The 16,530-nt window shown below is 37.7% G+C and overlaps 1 long non-coding RNA gene across 1 annotated transcript in view; it reads right to left on the bottom strand.

Annotated features, from left to right (window-relative positions):
- LOC123613869 (uncharacterized) overlaps positions 1 to 16,530 on the bottom strand; it is a 172,370-nt gene that overhangs the window by 153,725 nt on the left and 2,115 nt on the right. The window contains exon 2 of the long non-coding RNA XR_012511741.1: positions 12,342 to 12,398. This is a non-coding gene — a long non-coding RNA (uncharacterized LOC123613869). The remainder of the gene's footprint in view (positions 1 to 12,341; positions 12,399 to 16,530) is intronic.

Below are 16,530 nucleotides of genomic sequence, written 5' to 3'. Positions count from 1 at the left end.
TTAAATAATAAACCTTGTTAAATAAGCAACAGAGATTGATGTTTCTCCTACCTTTTTCACATGTCACTATGCAGGTATGTTTGGCCAAATTAGATCCAAGGAGAGACACTGAAAAGACTGGAAAACAGGTGAAACTGTCTCTGACGTCCACTTTACATCAGAGACTTTGAGCATCTTTGGTCCCCAGAAATCAGGCTTCATCCATTCCTCTTTGTACCCTCCTGAGCCTTCGTTTCTGAGACAGCGTCAAAAATTCAGGACTTCTGTCTCCACCCTTGGATCTGTTCCTTCCCTGTTCTTAACTGACTCTGTCTTCACATTTTTCTGATAATCTAATTTGCCAAGATAGTTATGTTTGTGCTATAAAGTTGGATTCTGATATTATTTTGTCTTAGTTTTGTGTAGAAGAAACAAAGTTAAGTCTTTCAGAAAAGAGTTGTATAAAAAGTAGTCTGTGAGCTAACGGTTCTTATTAAAGAGAATTTTTATTGCAAGATTTGAGCTACCGTAGGCAACATATTTAACCAGAGATAACTATTACTAAATGAAAGTACATTTAACTCCTATGTAATAATAACATGGAAAGTACTTCACTTAAACTAGACATAACTAATCGTGCGATATTTTCAGAATAGAGAAGCCCCATGTGGTCCCTTCTGGTCATTTTTTCTTTTCCTTCAGTTCTTAGAAGAAGAAAGGACAGAGAAGATTCTGAAAAAGTAGTATATATTTCCTAAAGATCAGAAATCTGGAAGTACAAACAAGTATCACCAATTCAAATAACTCAGACAGTCCAAGAAGGAAAAAAAAAAAGCTGCTTATATATTAACTAAAGGAAGTAGTCTGAAGGAAGTTTAATGATAAATTGCTCTAAAGATGTGGGAGCTAAATTCTAATCATGGCAAAGAGTTGACTCAAAGACATGTTTCAGGGTGCGTTAATAAATAAATGTGCTGATGGACAGTAAAAAATAAGATCATGGTGAAGTCTTATTAATAAGCTAGGAATTAGTGACCAGGTTCCAGATACTACCTACATACTTATTTCTTTAAATATTTGTTTTATAAGATAGTATTCCATGCTGTTTTGTATTTTTTTCTTTTCAGTTGTTTAAATAATTTCATTTTTCAATTTTTCTAAGCAGAAGACAATTTACTATTGTATTTCACTTCTGGGAAAATACTAATTTTGTATTGTTGGCCACAGAACCTGTACAATGTGTGTACTGAGAATTCAGAAGAAAATTCTAAGATCATAAGGAAAATTTCCACCTGAAAGTTACTTAATATAAGACTTTGTAGAAATTTTCACAAGAGTTCCCTGAAATTCTCAACATCTCCCATGCAAGCTAGAATTTTCCAAATGTCATTTATATGCTAATACAATTTGTGGCAGGTCAGGTGTCTGTCCCCTTATCACACCTTAAGCATAGCCACCCAGTCTTCAAGGTGGACCCTGATCAGAGGCACCAAATTTGTGATTGGACAAGGTTTTTCACCACAGGTGAAAAGGGAAGATACAGATAGAAACTTCAAAATCTAAAAATCCAACGGAAAGTTTTCATATGTAGGACATAACAAAGAAGCTCTGAAATATGAGGATATTTGGTACCTTGTAAACTGATTATCTTGGAGATGGATTGACTTTTTCCATTAGCTTATTTTAGTGAGTAATCAAAGACTACACAGAATTCTGGCCTGGAAGAAAGCATCATTTAACTCAGCATGTACCCTAATCCTGAAGCCAACAGTAAGAGATAACTTGCAAACTGAGTTTTCCCAGGTGAGAAATGCTAGCCCCAAGTGACATGGCATGTACTCTAACCTAGAGTAGATGGAGAAAGATGTGAAAGGAAGCAGGTAAAGAAGTAGTATTCAATTAAGAACACCTGCATAAATACTTACAGGATGAACAGACATTCAAAAGGTTTTTTAATAAATGAATGGATGCCCCAGCTGTCAGCAGCTGACTAGGTTGCCGTGTATCTACACGAGTGTTATTGCTGGGAAAACAGCAGCCGATAGCTGGCTGGCTGGCATTCTGGGCCTGGTTCATGCCAATTCTGCTGTTAACTATCAGATACAGAAGCAACTCCTGCTGGAGAGTTTCAACTGGGGGATTCCAGGAGGGTGGGAAGTTGAATTCTGCTGCTGCCCACCACCTCGGACCCTCCCCTGCTGACTGAGGGCCCCTTCTTCCTGAAGGTCTGGGCCTGCCTTTTGAGACTGGAAAGAATGATCTAGATGAGTGACATGATAATAGATTCAGCCTAAATAAAACAGAATCTCAAGAAACAAAAAAATAAATGAATGGATGAATGAAATGAGTTCATGAATTGTATTCAATGCAACAAGAATTTTATTAGGAATTGAAGCATCAAGGAAAAGAACTATGATATGGAAGAAAAAATTACAAATAAAAAGTATAGCAAACTGTTCCTCCCTCAGATATGAGATGTATTTTAAAAACTAGTAACAAAAGCACCATTGCTACAGCACTGCCAGCTGCCCCTCTCCCCTAATCAGGGCAACTCAGCATCAAAGAGAAAAATAAAAATAGCCTAAGAAAACCCTCTCTCAAATAACAAAGTCATTTGAGCATTCATTTCTAAAGAGCAAGGTCAATGTCTCGTGATAGAAGCCCCTATCATTGTAATAGTGAGCCTAAATCATTGTAAAGCAAATTCGTTCTGGTAATAGACATACTCCTATTGTTTACCAAATGTCCCTTCCTCTCACCCACATCAGGATCATTGGCCAGTGAACATAGTTATGTAAGCCAGTTGAAGAAGTTTGCCCTAAGTACCTTGGTTTTCTCTGTATTCAGTAAGTACTTAGCTGTAAATAGGTGATTTTTTTAATATAACCACATACTTTCCTAGTGAGAAAACAAACATTAATATGTAATGTTTTTTCACTGTTCACTATAATTCAAACTTCAGTTTACATTTAATTTTAAACAATCTAATTGCTATTAGCATGTCAAATATGCATGTGCCTTTGCGTGTATACAACCACACACACATCTAGATAGCCATATGAGTATATATGCTATAAACATTTATATATGGCTATGTAAAAAGTAAACCACTTTACAAAGGGAGTTGCCTTTTTTGAATCTAAATCAGAATCACTTCAATTTTATAAACAATAGTCTACAACAATATTTCTAACCCTTTCAAGTATGATATTAATACTTACGATGTTAATACATTTCTTAAATACTCCTTCCATGTGACAGCAGCTCTGTCTCTCATCTCTGTGGACTGAGACCACACATAATGACATAGAACTGCCATGAATTAAATGTTTTTTTAAGTGCTTTCCCATTCTTCGTATACGTTTATATATACTTTTAGAATCAAATTTAATTCAGGTATTCATTCAATAAATACTAACTGTATTAGTTATCTATTTCCATGTAACAAATTACCCCGAGGTTTAGTAGCTTAAAATCTCAAACATTTATTGTAGCACATCATCTCTGAGGTCAAGAATCCAGGAGTGGTACAACTGGATAGTTCTGGCCCAGGGATCTCATTAGGTTGTAGTCAAGCTGTTGGCTGGGCGTTTAGTCATCTGAAGCTTTACGAAGTCTGCCCGATCCACTCCCAAGCTCGGGCTTGTGGCTGTTAACAGACCTAAGTTTCTCATTGGCCAGTGGCCAGAGGCCTCAGTGTCTCTATAGGAATAGCATCTCTATGTGAATGGCAGCTGGCCTTCCTCAGAGTAAGTGAGGAGAGACACAAGAAAGTTTGTGTGTGTGTGTGTGTGTGTGTGTGTGTGCTTAACACAAAGAAAGAAAGATAGGGAAGAGACAGTAAGAAGATGCAGGTCTTTTATAGCCTAATCTTGGAAGTCACACAGCATGACTTCTGTTACATGCTATTGATACCACAGATCAACAGATCAACCCTGGTACAATGGAGGGAAAGACTGCACACAGATTTAATACCAGGCGGTAGAGATCATGGTGGACCATCCAGGAGACTGGCTGCTGCAGCAACTAATTGCATGCTGCATAAAGTATATTCTAAACACTTACTTCTAAAACTAAAAAAATGAAAGTCCTTCATAAGCTTTCTAGATACTTCACAACCCCAAAATAACTATTATAAATTATTTGTTCTCTATGTTTTTAAATTTTCTCTTTATGTTTTTACATATATGCATGTATGTGCACCAGTGCATACATGTGTGTATATAATTCATAAACATATTCTGTATCTAGACATTCTGTTCTGAAGCATGTTCTTCCACACAGCAATCTATTGTGAACATCTTTCTGTATAGATCTACTTTATTCAATCACCAATGACTAAATAGTATTTCATATTACAGATGTGATAAAATTATATTACAACCAATTTTTCAATGGTTACTATATAGGTTTCTTCTAATTTTTTTCCATTGTAATTTACTTTAACAAATTTGTATTACATTAATCACAATAGCATTTACATACATATAAAAGAGAAAATCAGAAAATTCAAATAGTATTTTTTCCAAAAGAAAAGAAGGGCTAGAATTTTGTTGAGAGGTAGGGAGTTTCACTTAAGTTTTAGAGACATTAGCCATATATTTCTTTTCCAACCCCTGATACACACCTAAGCATATTTGCTCAAAATCTTCCCTGTTTACATGCATACATGGCTCCTGATCTCAAAGGACTTACAATCTTTGGTGGTGGCAATGGTTGTGATGGGGTTGTTGGTGATTTGGTTGTGATGTGATGGTGATGATAATGGTGGTGGTGGTTATGGTGGTGCTTATGGTGGTAGTGATGGAGATGTGGTGATGGTGATGATGGTGGTAGCAGTATTAAAAGTAGAGAGAATTGTTGGCAGACAAACAAGCCAACTCAATATAGTGTAAAAAGTATCATGATAAGAAAGCACTTAGAAGGCCTAATCTACTGGAGCTTTGGGAAGTCTTTCTCATAAAAAATTTCATATTAGCAAAGACATGAATGATGTAGGCTAGCCAGGCCATCTGAGTCAGCCATCAATAACTGATAAACTAATTTCTGTTTCCAGTCCTCCTATTGATCAGTTCAGGCATACAAATTCATTCTTCAATCCCCTAACATTTGGCAGAGATAAGCACCCCCTCCCTGCCATCAGAAGAGAGATATGCTGATGACTACCATCTTTACATTTTGGTAATTTATTCATTTACCAATATATACTGAAAGTCTACCACATGCCCGTCACTGTCTAGGTGCAATGAGTGCAGTGACGGATACAAAAGAAGTTCTTGTCTTTGTGGACTTATTTTCTAGTGGAGTGAGATAGACAACAGTCAAATAAAAAAGTGTATTATCTCTCAGAATAAGAGGGGGCAAGTTATGGAACAGAATTTACTTTTGTATCATTCATAACTATTTTGATTACTGTACTTTCTGAAAGATGCCCTACTGAACATAATTTCACAAAAAGAGGAGTTTTTTTTTAGGAATTCCACTGTTTTAACCCTAAGGAAAGGGAGAGGTATAGTCATCACAAAAGTCAGATGAAAGGATTGAAAGTCAATTGAGCTCTTCCCCACCCCTCTTGGGGGTAGCTGGTGAGATTATCCTAATTGTGCACTGACCCCTGCCATTTGACAGACACCACTAATGTCTCCTGTGGTGGTGGGGAGTGTTTCCTTAACCTACTTTCAAACAAAAACAAAACAAAAACACTATGCGAAGGACATGGATAGGCCAGTAGGACATCTTGGGTCTGGTACCTCCTCACCAATTGGCTATGGCCAGCAAGGCTGTCTATGGTACAAACGTGGTCTGGGGGTACAACCCCGCATAATCAAGACAGAGGAAGAAACCTCTATGGGTCAGGAAGCTTCTTTAAGAGTATCATTTGTAAGTAGGTTGATGATGAGTTGTGGTTGTTATTGTTTTTTAATATGAGGTCTTACATAAATTTTGAGAAATTCCTCAACAATATGAGGACAGGCAGATTGGAGGGCATGACTTTAAACATAAACTCTAATAAAACTGAGCCACTTCATCAATATCCTTACAATACTTGAAGTTTCATTTTATTTAAGCCTCAATTATGCACCTAAATACTTTAGATGTATCGAAAAATAGAAATCTGGCTTTACATAATGGCTTTAGGAAAACAGGCTGGAATTATCTTAGTCCTCAACATCATCATGACGTTGGGCAGCAACTATTTAGATGCTTCTTTTCAAAAACAGCATCTGGAGATTGAATTTCTGTTTCCCCTTGGCTTGCAAAAATCTGTATTTTGCTGCTAAATATAGGCCCATGTATAATACACATTTAGAGTCTCAGTCTTTACCTTATAAGGTAAAAATAGGTGTGGAAATGTCGTAAAATAGATAGTGCTCCAAATTCCACTGGCACCAATAACAAGACCCAGCTGTGCATGTTAAACCCTTCAAAAGACTAAAACTTCAGGCACTGCATGCATTTAGCCAAGCCTCATTATTTCTGAGAACATCTCAGAATTGCTAAAAGTTCTATTTTGGCCCATAACAGATGTATCAATTAATGCTGGATTTTTAAAAATAGCTTTCTGTATATGCTTTTGAAAGTTAGTAAGTTACAAATCATCAAAATTTCTGACATGATTCTGGTCTCAGATCTGTGCTGATGGATAGTACATGTCCACCATCATGGAAATGTCTACCTGAAACCATTTCTCCATCACAACCCTATTGTCTTCCAGAGAACAAACATCCAAAGAATGAAGAAATCATTTATGCTAATTTGTTGTGCCATGTTACAGATGTTTAATAATATTAAATATAAAATGTTAAAGTATCCTGATGTAAAAATTAGAACTGACACCACCATGAACAAGTTATTTATATACTCCTCTCCAAAAGTAGTTTACTGGGAACACACTTCTTCACATTTTAAGAACCTACTGAAATAAACAGGGCATCTGAAGCTATGTAACTCTAACTTTGTAGGTGATGCAAAATATGCTATTGATATAACTAATTTTCTCTGTTTCCAGTTGTCTTGGCTGGTTTTCAAGTGGTTATCATTGAATTGGTCATAAAGACAACAGCCGTGTCTTTGAAGACCAGTGAAACAATCACTGAGGTGGTCAGTCTTACTTATTTTTGGTCATTGTAACGCTGATCATCAGAAGAAGGCAAGCCAGTGACTGCATAAAGTCAACTATGAATCAATCCATATAGGCATTGATTCTATTAGAAGCAAGCCCTCGCCAGAGAGACTCCATCATGTCGTCCAACAGCATCCCCACCTTAATACCTACCTTCAAGCAACCAGAAAATGCATTAATAATAAAAATTATCTCTGATATTTCTAGACAGTCACTTTATCCCAAGCACTATATGAAACGCTTCTTCAAGTTCCAGAATTTAAATTTTACAATGGAGTCACTATTCTCCCTTTTACTCAGGAGATATATGGAGGTAAAATGATTTGCATGAGCCAAGTAAATGACCAGGATTCAGAGTTGCCAAGGTCCATGCTCTCTTCTCTTTTCCAGGCTACCTCCCTTATAAGAGGACATGAATCTCCCCCTTTTCTAGTCCAGAGGTTTAAAAGGAAGGTTCTTATCAAGAAGGTATTGGAAAATTTGCCTGCCATGTACAAATCCATCTTCAAGTCATTGAGAAACATCCAGCTTGCATAAGAACTAAGAGAGTTGGTATCTCATTGTTTAAGATACCTAGATAGGTCTCAGCCAAAAAAATGATAGCAAATAAACCATAGAAGGAACAGTCTTGTAATGTACTTAAAAAAATAAATAAAGGCCGCCTAAAGAGAACAGAACCTATGTTATATGACCAAGCCAAAGCCAACAGAACATCACTAAATATCAGAGTATTCACACATATGTATAGATGAAAGGTACATCTACCATGACCAGATCTTAGATATTTATCTTAGCCTTTTTCCCATACATCATATTTGTGACTATTCAGGAAGATGAAGTCCTGTATATTTTCACTGCCTCACTCATATGCTCTGAGGATTTCTAAATAATCAAAACAATTCATGGTATTAGGCCTGTTATATTTGCTCATGCAAAACAAACAATCCCTTTGCATGATTATTTCCATTGCCAGTCACTTCCAGAAATCTGTTGTAACAAGCAGCATCCTGACAAGTACAGGAAATGAATCACTCACCTTTTGACCTTCATCAATGTCTGCACCTAAAATTTAAACCTGTTACATGTTTGAAGACAACTGAAAAAGCTTCAGTCATTATTGCTTTGGATCTTCAGCTAATGGCCTGGGCTCTGAGTAAATATGATACTTAAAGAAATCAATTTAATAGTTGAAGGTTGGAAGATGATTGTTGTTAAATTAAGCATTAGAAATATTTTAAGAAATATTTAAGAAGTTTTTCTGAAGTAATTTGGTGAAAATGCTACCAAGACAATGACATTTTGCCTTTGCTTCTGATCCCTTGAGAAAATTCAGCTTTTCCCTAGCATAAAGGTAAGGGTCGTTTTGTTCTCAGACTTGATCTTCCCTTGACTTTCGAGAAGCTAAATTATGTCTGGAATTCCAAGGGAAAAGGGTCCTTTTTGTTTTTCAGGCAATTCCATTTGCCTTTATATATTTCAGATTGGATAACTTAAATACGTATTTTGGGAGCTAATTTTAAGCTAAACACTTCATTGATGCCTCCAGTGGTAAACATTTTCAGGAAAAGACATTCCTCTTGGAAACAAAGCTCCTTAAAATATCACATACCCTAGCTAATTTTACACCAAAAAAAACTGTCATGAAAAAAAATTTATAAAATATTTGGTAACAATACCGACACCACCCTGTGGTAAACAAAAGGGATGAAATATTTCCTTAGAATATTTCTTTGTGGTAAAGGAGGACCACAAAAGATCAGGTCACTTGGTTCTTGACATTAGATAGTGGTTAACATTACAGCTTTGAAAATATGATGATATATTATAGTCATATAAAATATTAAATCCACACATATATGTATCTGTAATAAAAATGGTATCTTATCTACCCCCCAAATTTTCATAAGGTAAAAGATTAATTGCTTGCCTTCTTGCTTGCATATAAAAGATTAAATATAACTGTGTAATAATAACCTTTTTCTACAAATAATTGACTACCTTACAAGATATGGATTATTCTTTGTGAATATCTAGGTGGTTGGATGATGGATGGATGGATGAATAAATGTAGAAGAAAAGAAACCGCGACAATCTAAAGATGTTATAGCTCTAACTCAGGATAAATTTTATCCAAAGAATCCCAGGGATAATGGTCATTCACCTACTTTTTAAACTACCTTGGAATTGGAAAAACATCATGAAAACATTTCTATGAAGTTCCTGATTGTCAAATCACCTAAATTCCAGGGTTAGTCTCTTACCAAATTGTTGAAAAGGGTAAATTTGTCTTAAATTTGTCTTGAGCACTCCCACCCTTGTTAGCTCTTGACCTAGTTTCTAGACACAGACTTCCCCAGTCCTCACACACCCCAGATGGGTATGTTCATACCCTTCTTGTGCAATTCCAGGCCTGCTCAGTTCCTACACCAATCCAGAGCAAGTTCTGTGTCCAACAATATAGTTCAAGAGTCGAACCCTCAACCCGCCTCAACTTGAAAATCTCTGAACTTACTCAAATTCCCAGACCAAGGACCTGAGGTCTCAATGCTCCCACAATGATGCTTGAGTCTCTGGCTTCTACCAGCAGAAATAGAGAACTAGGCAATTAAGAATAACCTTCCTTTTGAAGATGAGAAATGGACGGATATCTTATATACACATATGTGTGTCTGTATGTGTGTATATTTTAACTAGCTTGAAGCCATCAAAAATTTAACAAAGTAATTAATTACTGGGCCAAGTTCCCAGAGAAATGGGAAAACCAGAGATGTGAGCCTGTCATTTTGAGGCTGTTTTTGCTTCCCCTAGGCATTTACCAATTCAGTTGCAGGAAGAGACAGCTTCTTTCCAGCCTTGCAGAGCCACAAGGACAAAAGTTGGAGTCCAGGTCATACCGTGAGTGGGAGCCCTGGTAAATAACCCCCATTTGGGGTTGCAACTCAGAGGTATTGCCTCTTAAGAGTAAGGGTGGGAGGTAAATAAGCTTTCACATGGACTGAAACTCAGCTTCACGTTATATGTCAGCAGCATGCGTGCAGGACACCAGGGGCTCCCATCCACGGGAAAGTTTTGCTGAAATGCCAGCAAATGGTTCCTGTTCACCAGTCTTGGCCCAAGGCTTTCTGCTCACCCGTCCCATCCAATGTGTCCCTGCTTGCTGTTCTCAGCCTACCATCTTCCCTGCAGGATTCTTCCTGCTAACTAAACTCAGCCAGCAACTGTGGATCAACTCCCAGTCCAGAGCAACCCAGTGAACTTCTTCACCACCCAGTGGGCCACAACCACACCCTCAGCCATGGGGAGGGGTCCTCCTTTATAAATGTTTCCCCTTCTCTGGTGCTGTCTCTTAGCCCTAAGGTATTCTTTGAGCTCTCTCAGAAGGTGTAGTAGGCAGCTATAAATTACCACCACCTCCTGGTAGTCATTCCCTTGTATAATCCCCTAGCCTGAAGTGCGGGTAGGACCCAGTGACTTGTTTTAATGAATAGAACATAGAAAAAGTGATGAGATGTCACTTCCAATATTAGGTAACAAAAATACAGCAACTTCCATATTGAGCACTTTATCTCACTCTCCCGCTTGTTCAGAGAGAGGCCAGGTGCCAGGTTGGGAGCTGTGCTATGGAGGAACCCACGTGGCAAGAAACTGGTGTCTCTGACTGGGGAGGATCTGTGGCCTGCCAGCTCTTGAAAGTGGATTTGGAGGTGACTCTTCTTAGGCCCGCCACTTGGGTGAGTGGAAAGTACATTCTCCTCCAGTCAAGTCTTGAGATGACTTCAGTCCCAGGTGACACCTCCCCGTGGCCATGGCTTTGTGGGAGACCCTCAGCCAATATCAACCATCACCAGATTGCCTTCTACTGTATCCTTCCTGCTTGGTATTTGGTGCCCGGTATCTGGAATGTTCCCCAAACACCATCCTCACATCCCCAGACCGTTGTCCATCTCCATGGTGGAATCAATTTCTTTCTGGCCTGTCCTCTACTAGTGATTCTCTTTGCCTTCCCAATAGGAAAAGCCTGCTCTCAAGAAAGGACCACGAGCACATTAGTTCCTGAATGTGAAATTTTAAACATCATAAAGCCAGAGGGAAAGGTATGCATTTGGGCAGTAGTGAGGTGTAGAAGTAGGGAGGCCTCACAGAAGTCCTGACAACATAAGTAACACACTAGAAAGTCAATCAGGCACCACACTGCCCAGACGTTAACCCCATGCCACTGCAACAACCCAAAGATGTTCTTTTCTCATGTAAGCTCAGCAGGAAAGATTATCAAGGCTGGATGTTGCAATTTACATTAGAAATTAAGTTATTTATTGGTTCATTTGTTTGGCAGCAATCCTCTCCATTGGATCAGAGTAAGAAGTGAGGCGGGGCAGAAGAAAACAGCTCCTTCAGTCCTGGTACAAGGAAGGGCAGATGAACCGCGACACTTTATTATTTAACTATTCGTATCTTGCACTTCAGTGACACTATAAACTATTTCCCAAGAGCCGTTTTACTTTAAAATATAAACAGCGTAATTGTAAAAGGTGCAAGGGCTATGGAAAACAGTATGGTAGTTCCTTCAAAATTAAAAACAACCCTACCATATGATCCAGGAGTCCCTTTTCCAGGTATATATCCAGAATTAAAAGCAGGGTCTCAAAGAGATATTTGCACACCTGGGTTTTGGCTGCTGTGATAAAAAAATACCATGGACTGCATGCTTAAACAACAAACATTTCTTTCTCATGGTTCTGGACGCTGGGAAGTCCAGGACCAAAGCTGGGAGAGTCAGCGTCTAGGGAGAACCCACTTCCTGGTTCACAGATCACTGTCCGCTACCTGTGCCCTTGTGTGGCAGAAGGGGTGAGGCTGCTCTCTGAGAGCTGTTTATAAGGGCACTAACTCCATTCATGAGGGCGCCACCTCCCAAAAGCCCCATCTCAAAATACCAACACACTAAGCATTAGGTTTTAACATACGAATTTTGGAGCCACACATACATTCAGTCTACAGCGCATGTTCATTGCAATGCTATTCACAATAGCCAAGAGGTGGAAGCAACCCATTGTCCAAGGACAGAAGAATGGATACACAAAGTGTGGTATGTACATACAGTGGATATTATGGGATATTATTCAGCTTTAAAAGAAGAGGAAATCCTATCTTATGCTACAACATGGATGAACCTTGAGGACATTATGCTAAGTGAAATTAGCCAGTCACAAAAAGACAAATACTGTGTGGTTCCACTTACCTGATGTATCTAAAGTAGTCAAATTCACAGAAATAGCAGAAGGGTGGCTACCAGGGCCTGGGAGGAGAAAGAAAAGGTACAGAGTTTCAGTTTTGCAAAATGAAAACTGGAGATGTAGGACAACAGGGATATGCTTAACACTAATGAACTGTTACAGTTATAAATGATTAAGGTGGTAAATTTTATGTTATGTGTTTTTGTTTGTTTGCTTTTTTGTTTTGAAGGGGGAGATCGTTAGGTTTAATTATTTATTTATTTTTGGAGGAGGTACTGGGGATTGAACCCAGGACCTTGTGCATGCTAAGCATGCACTCTACCACTTGAGCTATACCCTCCCCGTCTGTCATGTGTTTTTTAATCACAATAAAAAAAAATGATGTAGATTTTCAAAGGCTGAACCACTCTCTAGATCCTCTGTTGCTATATCCTGCCTGTCTTCCTGCCTGCTACTTGGTACCCACTGTCTCTGCTGTGGCCCCTCAGATGCCAGCCTTGCATCTCAACCAGCAGCCCTGAAAGGAAGTATGTCTCCTGTGCATCTCCTATGAGAGCACGTGAGCAACTTCATTTAAGTAATCCATAGCTGATAAAATCATTTCAGAATTCCTTTTTCCACAGGTAGCAATAACTGTTCTTCCTAGCAGGCCTGAAAGAGAAAAGGCAATTCCCTGCACATCCATGTCTAAGGACCAAAAATGGCCTTGGGAAATTGAGTACATCTTTGAAAGCACTGATAATCCCTCACCTTAACAAAGATGCTATAATTCTGAGATATTTATTTTGGTTTGGGCTCAAGATCAAATTATTCACCTAATGTACTTTCAGGAACTCCACTGTTTCCCTTTACATTTCAGTCACGCTGTTCTATTTTCCTACAACTAGATCTCAACCAATAGGAAATTTTTTAAAGGTGTCAGTGGGTTTTGACTGAAAAGATTTTCATTAAAATCCAGACCTTAATTATTAGCAGAAATGAAATAAAAATATCTCATTGACTAAACACAATTAAAAAAAAAAACCCTGCTGTGGAAATTCTTTTTCTCGTCTCCTAGCATGCTCTATTTTGCACTGCAAAGAACTTTTCCTTTCTTTGAGAAAATAGCAGTTCTCCTTTATTCGACACTGAATTGTTAAATCCTCAAGTTTCTGTCTCTCCTCTCTTCCTAACTTCCTTTGACTATTTCACATCCTTTTGGACACACTATGAGAATATTAAAAGAACAGAAATAAGGAAAGGTGAAATTCAAAACAGAGGAAATGATCCAAAAACGTATCATAAATTATATCCCAATGAAGTAACAGCCCTCCAAAGAAGTGCCTTACAGATGATGGAATTATTCTAATATCAAGGAATGGTAGTGTTTTGTCCATGATTGAATGGCCTAAGAATTGTAATTGTAAATGTCAAGTGTGTACTGGCAAACCCAGAAAGCCCAGGTTGGACGGCCTGACTAGAAGGAATTTCTAAAACATTTTTAAGTTGTGCCAAGTAGTTCTTGTGAACAGTTTTAAGAAGTTTGTAGACCAGGTTATACTCATTTTTTTTCTTTTACTGACTCTGGTGTCAAAAAAAAATACATCAAAGAAATATAAAAATGACTTAAGCCATAAGCAGGAAAGCAAATCCTTTAATTAAATCCTTTAATTAGACGATAGCCTGAAGTAGCTGAACTGTGCTTTTCCTGAACAGAAAAAAAAAAGGAAGTATGGCCTTCTTACTTCTCATATTTTCTATAAGCAGAAAAGAATGGTGTCTTATTTCTATTGTCTATAAGTTTATCAAATTTTCATTACTGTAGGCATACTATCAGGTAATCATCAATAAATTTTAAAATCTTAGATCTTCTCAATTATAAGCACACCTTTAACTTATGAATCACGTTTCAGTTACAGAAACTGATAGCATGTATAAAATCAGTAAATAGAGCAGAAATAATGCTTAAATAAGAATTTTAATAGGAATAGTGTTCAAATCCAAAATATTCAAGGTTTTGCTACTTTAGAAGAATAAATGCATTTTCAAAAATCCCTGTTAAGCATGGGTCACAGGGAGGCATGCATTTGCCAAACTCTGCAAAATGTGATAACTATGCACTTACACTGTGTCCATTTAGCTATATAGAAATTATACCTTAATTGTAAAAGAAATTTAAAAAAAAAAGCATTCTCGACCATAAGTCCCAAATAGGTACCATCATTTAATATAAAAGTCCAAAAATAGAAAGGTTCAGGCTGTTTACTATTGATTTGTGCCATCACCTTAAAACTTCTGTCTGCTCTTACTTCAACCACTATGTGATCACTGGATCTGTTCCTAGGGGAAATGTGCTGCGAGGCAATTGAACTAACTCTCTCTGTATTTTTCACACACCTTGTTCCCCAGCATTCATGATTTAGAGAATGCAAGGTAGATTCTGAAGGGTACCTTCATATCAAGGGGATCACATGAAAGTATTAGCTTTTCTTGTGACTAAAAGGGCTTTTCTTTGTTCTCTTACCAGGGGAAAAGGTTTGCTTTGGGCAAGCACCCCATGGCAAACATCTTTGAGAAATGAATTCTGAAGTGCATTCAATCATGTCTTCGGACCATCTAGTTCAAGCATTTAAAAAGGATAGTGGGACATTGTTCCTCACCACTCTCTCTGTCTTTGATGGGTGATCTTAGTCAATCTAAGATTTTGATACACTTCTGAGGATACTTCAAAAAGTGTCTTCATAAAAGCAACTTTATAAAAGATTCCACATTTACTAAATCCAAAAAAAAAAAAAAAATCCTTCATGAATGCTAACTGTAAAATTAGTTCAAATTCAAAAGTTTTCAGGAAAGGATTATTAAAACTTGATCCAACTTTTTGCTCCTATTTACAAATGAAGTTTATACAGCACTTTAACTACTGGTGAATTTATGAAGTTTCTCAATAAAGGCTTTTAAGCCATCAGGTGAAAAAAAAAATCCCTTGTATCTATAGTAATATTGCCCCAGGCAAGAGTAGAGAAAGTAAAAAGAAGGAAAATAAGGTCTGACATAAGATCTCTTCTCACTTTTCTGCTTTTCAGGACACGCTTACAGAATCAGGTAGTCTGTCAAACTGATGCACTAGAGTGAAATGGCTTTAAAGATCTAATCCTTTCCCTCCGTTTTACAAAAGAGGAAACTGAGACTCAATTTCTTGTGACTTGATTAAGGTCACTCATGGGTATCAAATAAGGACTCTTCTACATGGTTTCCTTTATATTTTCCCTCAATGTGAGGTTAAACTTCAATTAAATATTCTGATGTCTAAAACACTGCTTTCTTATAATAATAAAAAAAAATCTGTTTAGATTCTCTGTAATTAATCAAAAGCGCAGTCTGTGTAACCAGACAGGCCTGGATTCAAATCCTAGCTCCAAATCATAGGTCCACATGTGACCTTGACTGCACTTCTAAAGCTCCACTTCACTACCTATAAAATCATGAAAAATAATTCCTCACCCCAAAACTGTGGTGAGGGTGGAAAAAAGACTCCATGGATGAGGTGACAAGGAGATCCTGTAATAGGTAGTCAATACTGTATTTTAAATTCTAGATGAGGAATGTGGATGTATACCTCAAAATTATTTGGCTTTGACCGGGAGACCTATGACTAGACTTACTAAAACAGAATTCAATTAAATAACCTAAAATGTAATTATCAAATCTATAAAAAATTATTTCTTGAGCTCAACTTGTAGGTATATTGTGATGGTCCAGAAAGAAGCTACCACTCTGTCCTGTCCTGAAAAATTAATACCCACAAAGTCAATATTGAGCTATAAATCATGATCAAGTGCTCGGTTGTGTTTAGCTGTCTTAAAGTGCTAGGGAAAAAGGGGAAGAGACAGATTTCACTGAGGCTTAGAATAGACATCCAGGGCTGGGTGGCAGAAATATGAATGAAGGTGGGATCGAAGATGGGACAATCACTAAGAGGGAAGAGAAAGTGGCCATCTCTACGGCTCTGTGTATGAAGGGAAGAAGAACAGGTTCAAAACTAAGCAAAATATCCCTACCCCAAATGCATCCATATAATTCCTCATTCACATCACACCCTATATTGCTACTTGGCTATTTGATGCAACTGAATGTTGACCTTGTTTTTATCAAGACAGGGAGGATGAGTACTCTGCTCAAAACAGCCAGATCTGGAATTAGCACTCACAACCCTAG

This window comes from Camelus bactrianus, chromosome 14 (genome assembly GCF_048773025.1).
Source record: "Camelus bactrianus isolate YW-2024 breed Bactrian camel chromosome 14, ASM4877302v1, whole genome shotgun sequence".
NCBI lineage: Eukaryota > Metazoa > Chordata > Mammalia > Artiodactyla > Camelidae > Camelus > Camelus bactrianus.
This window is presented reverse-complemented; position numbering and strand designations above follow the sequence as displayed.